Source organism: Pristiophorus japonicus, chromosome 2 (genome assembly GCF_044704955.1).
Source record: "Pristiophorus japonicus isolate sPriJap1 chromosome 2, sPriJap1.hap1, whole genome shotgun sequence".
Lineage (NCBI taxonomy): Eukaryota > Metazoa > Chordata > Chondrichthyes > Pristiophoridae > Pristiophorus > Pristiophorus japonicus.
In genome coordinates, this window is record NC_091978.1 from 110,504,853 (window position 1) to 110,514,792 (window position 9,940).

Here is a 9,940-nt window from a genome sequence, read left to right on the forward strand (position 1 = left end):
GGAGCCTGAACTCTCAGTGCAGCCCTACAGAGAGCCACGAGGAACCCTGGACCCTCAAAACTCTCTGGCCCACACTTTTTTTAAAAAAAAAGTTCATGCAACCTGGTCCATGTCTGATCAGAAAGCAGCCATCATCCGTTTGCACGAAGTCTCTGTGTTCAAACAACCAATGTTGTACCCTAGCAACACTGTGACGACAATCAGACACTAGAGTGGGATCTGGCTACAAGTGCAAATAGAAGAGACTCCCGAGGCATCCGGGACTTCATGCAAAGACATTTTTGAAGATATAGAAAAGGATGTACGTTCGAGTGATCCTGAGGGATGTGATTTGAATGTGTTGCACACACAGATAAGATGATCCAGTGGAGAGACTATAGTCCCAACATCTTCAATGGTGCTGCCTAGAAAAGACATCAGTGGGTCAGCTTTGCCAAAAAAAAAACAGAAGAGTCCCATACATCTGCAAAAATGGACTGGAAAGACAATCGTGACATGCAGAATGTACCACAGCCTAAGTAGTTCAGTGACTGTCCTATAGGATCAGTTCTGAAAGGTATAGTTGCATTTTTGCAATGCTTTTAGTTGACCTATAACTAAGGACTATTGGATCCTAGATCATTAGCATGTAGCTGGTTCATGAGATTACAGTCCCTGCAATGAAAGTATGAAGGCAACTACTGATATTTCATTTTTTTATTTTTTATTAAAAAGCTCAAGCATTGCAACAAGGTATACCTCTTTTTGCCACAGCTTCGTGGGATTTGTGTGTGAACTCGTGTCAGTCCAGAATGTCCCAAAGATGTGTATACTCCGAGGTTAAAACAGTTACCGACAACGGTTTTAGCTCTGGAAAGAAACATTTTGTTTGTTCTTGTACTGCAAAAATTATAAATAATTTATTATTTATTGTCGACAGACTTGCCACTTTTCATGTCTTTTTGACATTTTATGTTTGCTGAAGTAAAGGATGTACTGTGGTCTTTGGAAAACATGTCTAATTTTATGTGTCCTGTCTTTTCTTGAAGAATATGTAAAATAAAAAAAATGCCATATGTAGAAATATATCTTCAAGATTATTTCACTAATAAAAACGTTGAGATAACTGAAAAAAATATGAGCCTTTGCAAATTCTGCCATTACATTTTGATAAATTAGCTTGGAGGGTTTACTGTTTTTAAATTAATTTTTAATTGCTTTATACTTAAATGTACTTATCTAAATACGTAACTGATTTTAATTAGGGGTGAATTTTAATCGCCAGTCTTTTAAAGACTCGAAGCAATAAATATATTTTTTTTACCCTTTCCTTGTGAAAAAATAGTAGATAAAATATCTCTGCTAGTCTTGATAAACGCATTTAATTAATTTAATGGTAAAGAATGATTAAAAATAAAATGTAATTCCACGTCACTTTTTTCTATTTTAAACGTTTACTGAGAAATAATATCCTTACCACTTATATCATTTTCACTTTCTTTTGCATTAATCGTTTTATTAGCATATTCGCAGTTGTTGAATCAGCAGCATTTCAAGTAGTTTACTTCAGCTCAAATATCTATTGATCAATGCGGATAAGTTTGCCTGTAGTAAACTTGGCACAGCAGGTTTGGAAAGTCCCGGTATTGGCTGGTAGAACGTGTTGGCGGTTATTATAGCAATAGGTCGATTGACATGGTTCCTTATGTAGGATTGCGGTGTGTCTGACAAAATGTGTTGTCTTTTTTCTGTATATGGCTAAACACTTTTGAGCCAAACATATAGGTTAGGAATAGTGTCTGCTATATATCTGTAGCAATCTGGTTAACAAGACACTTCCGTGACACGTAACACCTTTAAATAAACAAGCGACCCCCATTTATACTGGCGGTGGGCAAATAGTTCTATCTAAGAAATAGACGCCACAGTTCGTTTTCTTTACTTGTGTGAAATTATAGATTGATATGGACTAAGTTGTAGCTGTAGGATACCAGAAAGATACCAGAAAGATACTGGTTGAACGTTGCCTTTAACAGACTGTTATCTTTTAATATTTTTGTGAACACATGGTTGCGATGGCATCAGTTACTCGGAAACAGCAGAGTCATTGGGAACTTACATCCGCCCTCATCACTGCAGAATCTCTCCCAACTGCTGGGGCCAATTGATTTTTATCAAGAGTCTGGCAACTTCCCTTCCTAAAACAAAATCGATCCTGTAAGTCATGATTTAAATTCATAAAGATTATCGCTTAGATCCTCTCAGAATATACAGGAGGTGTGACACCTCGACGTGAAGATTGTTTACATGTTAATTTACTAATGAAACCAGAATAAAGTTTGATTTTTAAAAGTTCCCAAAGCTCAGTTACAAACACGCTGAAATAACAAAAGTATTCGTACTTCTGATTTACATACATTTTCTTTTTTCCCCAGTCACCTAGAAATGGCATATACACTGCGTATGTCAGTAGTAGGTAGATTTAACTGAATGCCTATCAGTATGATTTCGATAGTCACTGAATCAATCTAATGAGCCATCAAAATGGACAATTGCTCCCTCACGAACCATCCGGTCTGCGCTTATCTTCTTGACCTTCTTTGTCCATTTGGTTTGCCCCATGCAGTATTTTCAATTTAAATTCACGGTTGAGAGCTCAGTCGATGCCAAGCCCACCTCCTTTGCCCCAATAGCTTAATTTACTTCCAACCATAATGTAATGAAGTACAGCCACAGCAGAATGACGCTACTGTACAGCAGGGTGAAGAAATTGGCGAACTGATTTTTGGCCGTCGGTGATTAACGTTCAGAAGTCATTGTTAAATCGGGGGATAAGGAAAGCGAGATAATGACAGAAGTTAAAGGAAACAGATTCCTTTAAGGCATGCGGAAGAAAGAAACTCCGCTAGATTCATTAGAACTTTAGACGATTGGATGCATTGCTACTTCTGGAAAGCAAAATTCAAGAACATGTGTATTGGTGTGAACAAATATAATGGATAGGCTTAAGTAAAATGTTTTTGGGTGCAACAGTGCGGGTGCATTATTCAGCAATGGCCGAAAACTCATCCAAGGATTAAATATCAAAACTCAGGCAAATTCTGCTGCACTTGCTAAGTGCAGTATTCTAGCATTGTACAATCGCTCTCTTTCTCTCTGCACACACATGTCTGTGTATACATGAGTGTGATGTACATCATGACAATATATTTATTGTTTCGACTATTTACGATCGCGAGTGGAAAGCTGCGGATGGGGTTAATATTTAAATTGATTTGAATTGCATTATTTCGATTGCACGCGTTAAGTACAGGTTTTTGGAAATATCAAGAAACTTCACGCCTTTGATTGTCGAGGGTCTCAAAAACAGAAGCTTCAGAGCGTGACTAACCAAATGAATAATGTGTAGTAACGTTCTGCAGAAGATTTATTAATGTCGATTGCGTTTAGAAATATGCCCGAGTTGATGTACGCTTTATGAAAATAATGTTTTTTAAAGTTTGTTAATGAGTTGTACAAGCCTTTAAAAAGAAATGTCTATTCCTAGTGGCTAATGCGAACTTGCCGGGGTTCTTCTGTTCTTCTGGTGGAGGGTTCTGTTCTCAGTGTTGTTTGTCCTGATAGTGGAACAAGCCACTGAATGACAATGTTTGAGTTCAGGCGCCACAAAAACAAACTTTACAGCTCGATGTCGAGCATTTGATGAACGATCCCCTTTATATACAACTCAAAATACGAGGCTTCCCAACCGATGAAAAGCTATACACCATAAAACATGGAAGAGGGTTTTTTCAATTTTCATGTATTTCTATTAAGTGCTCCTAATTATTTCTTACTATAGTTTGTCTGTACTAAACCAGTTTCCATCCCCTCCCACCTTCGGCTGTGAACCGCAAATCGTGTTTTTTTGAAGTCAGTCCCGTGCTAATATAATCTCTGTTATATTTACCTAAAACCCATACCTAGCTCTTAAATTTAACTGGAAAATATATAATTATTATCCCACCGACAACTAAAACATAATTATGTGTTGAGCATTTTTAAGCAAAGCTTTTGACAGATAATGACAGATATTCAAATGAGGATAAAAGCTGTAAGATATTTCTCTGTCGCAGCCTTTCACGGGAGCATTGCTGATGTGATTTTCTTCATCTACAAATGATCAAAAAGCTATTTATTTGGAATATATGGAACTTTCAGAATGCTGACTGCTATCCAATATGATGTGATAAAATAACTTTTGTTATGCTATAGTTACATGTTATGAGAAATCGAAATGGCAATAAATTCTCTTCTAAACTATATATACATATTAAATATGTACTAGTAAAGAAACTCGTTATTCATATCCTTCCCATCGTTTACTTGGGAAGCATTAACTTTAGATTGGTGTCTATTTCCGAAAATCGCCCCTTCTTAAGACTGTGAAACTGCTAATTGTGTTTAGAGCCTCGGGGGTTTCTATATATTTAAGGAGATCTTACAGAAGCGAAAACAACATTTAAATCCTCCCAGTGACATATACGGCCCTAGGGGAGCAAACTGCACCTCGGAAGAGGAAGATGTGTTTTGTTTCTTGTTACCATTTTTGAAGACTGTGTGTGTGTGCGGTGGGGAGCGGGGAGTGGGGGTGGTGCTGATCACGTTTGAAACAGGTTGGTGTATCTTTGAGCCTAATCAAAACAAGTTTGACTTGTGAGGTCCTCACGTCTAGACAGAGCTGGACTCTCGGCGGCTCCTTATCTGAGAACGGAATCAATTCACAGAGGTTCTCAATGCCCAGAGCTAGGAGCTGGCATTCCGGGACAAGGGGACCCACAGCTCAGGCTGACACAACTACCTAACCTTCTCGGCCTTTTGGCTAAGATCTGCATAACTAACCTGACCAGCCACCATGACGTCCGGGTGGTTTCTCCCTGGTCAGGAAGGTATATGCTTACATTTTTGTAAAACCGGAGGTGGGTGGGATTAGTGACCCATCCACCTCCACGGAGGTGTGTGGGGGACCTGACCCATCCACCTCCATGGCACGAACCTGGTATTGCAGTACTTCCAGGAACGGTGCAGTGGCTCTAGGCCTTTTGGCTAAGAGCATTGGCGCAGAGTGATCCTTGACTGGTGCAGGGTGACCTCTGGCGTTTGACAAAGAATTGTAACGATTGGATAACGATTGGACATGAATTTAAAAAAAAAAAAAAAAAAAAAAAAAAACTACCTAACCAGACCCTGTCAGTGGCAGACTTTCCTACCAAGAGAATGTTATTCACTTTGGTAACTTTTTCGCAATGTTCTGGTCAGTTGACATGTCCTTAACCGTAAAATGTGCGTACTGAGACTATAAACTGCAATATTCTTCTCTCCTTCCCGCAAGACTCATTGCAAGATTCATTGGCCAATTTCAATTTTATGTCATGTATTATATCACGTGGCCTGGATGTACTCGACTTCATGTACCAGAGAGATGTCCAGCAAATACACTCGTATTATAGTGGCATGAAATCAGAGAGTGTAGGAAAAAAAATGAAATTAAATGAGACATGGCTTTTATTATCTTAAGAGATTTTCGTACAGATGAATATTACGCATTAGACTGCCGGTTTAAATCTTCTACGTAACGTTTTCCATTTTAATTTAGTTTTTGGACCAAACTAGCACATTGTCAGGGCGTTATGGTCCACGTTGTATTATCTGCACATACCAGCTGCCTTACAACGGGACAGCTGCTGTGTATTTCTGACTAAAACAATGTCCAGTACTGTGAAATAATAGGTACCACAGGTCTTTTTAAAGTTGCGATGGGGGAGCGGGAGAGGTCTGGGCCACTTTAAAAATACGCCTGTCTACAGTTCTAATGAGCAAAAGCCTCATAAAATACAGCATATGTACAATTGACTCCGTGCATTCGCACCGAATGGTCAGATTAACCAGTTACAACATTCTGCGAACCGCTTTTAAAATTTATACTGTTGAGGCTTTTCAGAATTTCGGCATTTATTTATAGATCCATAGAAATTTACAGCACGGAAGGAGGCCATTTCGGCCCACCGTGTCCGTGCAGGCCGACCAAGGCCTATCCAGCCGAATCCCACTTTCCAGCTCTTGGCCTGTAGCTCTGTAGGTTACGGCACTTTAAGTGCACATCCAAGTACCTTTTAAATATGGTGAGGCTTTCTGCCTCTACCATCCTTTCAGGCAGTGAGTTCCAGACCCCACCACCCTCTGGGTGAAGACATTTCCCCTCATGTCTCCTCTAAGCCTCCTTCCACTTACTTTTAATCTGTGCCCCCTGGTTGTTGACCCTTCTGCCAAGGGAAACACGTCCTTCCTATCCACTCTATCCAAGCCCCTCATAATGTTATACACCTCAAGCAGGTCTCCCCTTCACCTCCTCTGTTCCAAAGAAAACAGACCCAACATCTCCAATCTTTCCTCATTGCCAAAATTCTCCAGTTCAGTCATCATCCTCATAAATCTCCTCTGCACCCTTTCCAGTGCAATCACACCTTTCATGTAATGTGGTGACCAGAACTGCACACAGTACCCCAGCTGCGTCCTAACCAGTGTTTTATACAGTTCAAACATAACCTTCCTGCTCTTGTATTCCATGTCTTGACTAATAAAGGCAAGTATTCCATATGCTTTTTTAACCACCTTATCTACCTGGCCTGTTACCTTCAAGGATCTGTGGACATGCACTCCAAGGTCCCTTCGTTCTTCTACACATTTCAGTGTCGTACCATTTAATGTGTATTCTCTTGCCTTGTTTGACTTCCCCAAATGCATTACCTCACACTTATCTGGATTAAATTCCATTTGCCACTGTTCTGCCCACCTGACCAGTACATTGATTTCTTCCTGCAGTCTGAAGCTTTAATGCTTTATATCAGGATGTCTTTGTTAAAATAATGTTGTAATATTTTTACCCCCAAGGGATCAGCTTGAACTTTGCCCACAGGGCTTATGAGAAAAACGGCTTTGTAAAAGAGTAAGACAATTTCAAGTATAACTTCCTTCAACATCAGAAGGGATTATCAGCATCATCATCATAGGCAGTTCCTCGGAGTCGAGGATGACTTGCTTCAACTCTTAAAGTGAGTTCTGAAGTGACTGAGGAGTCCAATGTGGGATCTGTCACAGGTGGGGTAGACATGGTTGAAGGAAAGGATGGGTGGGAAGCCTGGGTTGATGTACGTTAGTTCCGCTGTCTGCGCTTGGTTTTGCTTGTTCTCGGTGATGGGACTCGAGGTGCTCAGCGCCCTCCTGGATGCTCTTCCTCCATTTTGGGTGGCCGTGGGCCAGGGATTCCCAGGAGTCGGTGGGGATGTTGCACTTTATCCAGGAGGCTTTGAGGGTGTTCTTGAAGTATTTACTCTGCCCACCTGGGGCTCACTTGCCATGTCGGAACACTGCATAGATCGTTTGCTTTGGGAGTCTCATGTCGGGCATGCAGACGATGTGACCCATCCATTGGAGCTGGTCAAGCATGGTCAATACTTCGATGCTGGGGATGTTGGCCTGAGTGAGCACGCTGAAGTTGGTGCGGCTATTCTGCCAATGGATTTGCAGGATTTGCAGAGGCAGCACTGGTCGTACTTCTCCAATTTTTTAAGGTGTCTGCTTTATATAGTCACGTCTCTGCACCATATAGGAGGGCGGGTATCACTACTGCCCTGTAGACCATAAGCTTGGTGCTGGATTTGAGGTCCTGGTCTTCAAACACTCTTCCTCAGGTGACCGAAGGCAGCACTGGCACACTGAATGCGGTGTTGGACCTTGTCGTCGATGTCTGCCCTTGCTGACAGTAGGCTCCCGAGGTTTGGAAAATGGTCCCCGCTGTCCAAAGCCTCGTTGTAGATTTTGATAGATGGGATTAGGTGGCCCTTTAAAGCCTATGTCGTGCAACACCAAGTGCGTTGGTTGTAAGTATGAAACGATATTATTGTCTTTACCAACTCATGTTATAGTATTAATTATGCCACGTGTCTGGTGTAGGAAAATTGTCAGATTAGCATCGAATTACTTGTAATACCAACTCTGGTGGCACATGACATTGCAAGTGACATATTACTCGAAGTCCTTTAACAAGAGCATAGGCTGGAGGAGGGGCGGTGCCTTATAGTTCTATATAATTGAACATAATTAGCTGCTTTTGCAACATTAGCAGTTCACAACAGCGTGTTAGATGGTTAGCTGTAAAATACGTCTCCTGTGTGGTTGAGGTAGGGGTTTACAGATTATATTTTACTATACAGTCCGAATCAAAGTCAAGATATTACAGTGTGACTTCTAGTTTGTCTTGTACAAAACTATCGAACGATTTTATGTTGGTATCAGAGTGGCTATTCCCTCGCTGCGCGTTGTATTGCTATATACCAGCAGTGGCCTGAACGTAAACCTTATCATCTAGCCTGCTTATCAATATTGTCTAAGCGTTTACAAATATATGAAGTTACTCCTAGCCCCACTGCGCCGGATTTTTCCCTTGAGTGTTTTTTTTTAACCCTGACTCTTTCTGTTGGTTTACCTGGTGTTTATTTTGATATGTCAGGAATATAATGTGTTATTTGAAACAGGATAGAACCAGCAGGTATCGAGATGCAAACCAGGCACGGAAGGGACACGAACCTCTCCCAAGCCATTAACATCATAGCAGGCAGAGTTGTTGCATTCATAATATTATTAAAGTTTCCAGCGTGAACTGGGCCCGTCACTCCCTCATTAATAGCACATCCATCAATAAATTCACACACACGCTGAAACCTATAATAAAGCTGACCCTGCTCTGATGGCTGTGGCCTCAACCCTTTCGTGAAATGAATAAAAAATTGAAATCGACGGCAAATATTTTTCTGTTGTAAATTCGGTATTTATCATGTGATTTGTCAGCGCAAAGCGGCAATCCTTAAAAGCAGTAGAGAGCGATCTAATGACAGTGTTTCAAGCATGGCGCGGAAAACAGCGTTTTCCTTCCTATGCATATTTTCCCGGAGCATCTCTCTGTGCGGTTTTTTAAAAGAGGAAAGGGGCTGTAATTGTAAATAAACAACCAGGAACATAGTACAGACCATTCACCCTGCCCTCTCCCAAACTGTACCGATTGGCATTCTTTGACCGGAATGGCCAACGCCATTATTTATAGCATCTTTCCTTACCCTCGGTTAACTGTCTTCGCCGGGAGTTTTTGACAACGACAGATAGTTCATTTGTTATTACAGTCGTGTGAAATCACGGCCAGGGGTAGACTCAGAGCCCTACATAGACTTCCTACACGACTACCCCACTCCCCACCGAAAAAATAAACCCAGCCAATTTCTCACGATGTTGTTTAGTCCCATTGGCGAGTTAGGTTTTCGCATCGACGTTGTGTCACTGTTTACATGCAACGTGTCTGATTTGGGATTAAATGTTTACTGTATAACTTAAAACAACTGTTTTTGTTGGGGTAAAATAATTAGATAAACCTGCCCTTTAAAGTCGCATGTAAAATGTATGATGGCTGGCCGTGTGAAATGTGGAAACCAGGAGGATCGTGGGTTAAAATAAAATAACCGATGTTCTAAGCAATATGGGACTAATTCAACAGGGGGTATTTACATTACACCTAACACAGTAAATAAACAAAACGCCGCCACAAATCAGCTGCTGTATTATATAAGCAGTTCTCCATAAGGAAAGTTACAAAGCAAACCATTTTGATATTGTATCACACAAAGTCAGCAAACATTATTCTTTATGACCTCGTCTGTCTTCAGTGCTATTTTAATATCACTTAATGATAGCGCCTCTCGCATTAAATATAGAACAGCACATGTAAGACAAACTCCCTGTCTCATATGAATACATTACTTAAGTAGGCAATGCCAGCTCAAAAAAATACGGAGTAAGAAAGCTAGGCGTTAGAGGTAGCAATGCCCGCTTTCATGGCTCCGTTTACGGTAGTATAACCGAGGATTTAACCGGA

The 9,940-nt window shown here is 40.8% G+C and overlaps 1 pseudogene; it reads left to right on the plus strand.

Moving 5' to 3' along the window:
- The first annotated feature begins 4,820 nt into the window (after window positions 1-4,820).
- Window positions 4,821-5,051, plus strand: LOC139252670 (U2 spliceosomal RNA; annotated as a pseudogene).
- Window positions 5,052-9,940: the final 4,889 nt, after the last annotated feature.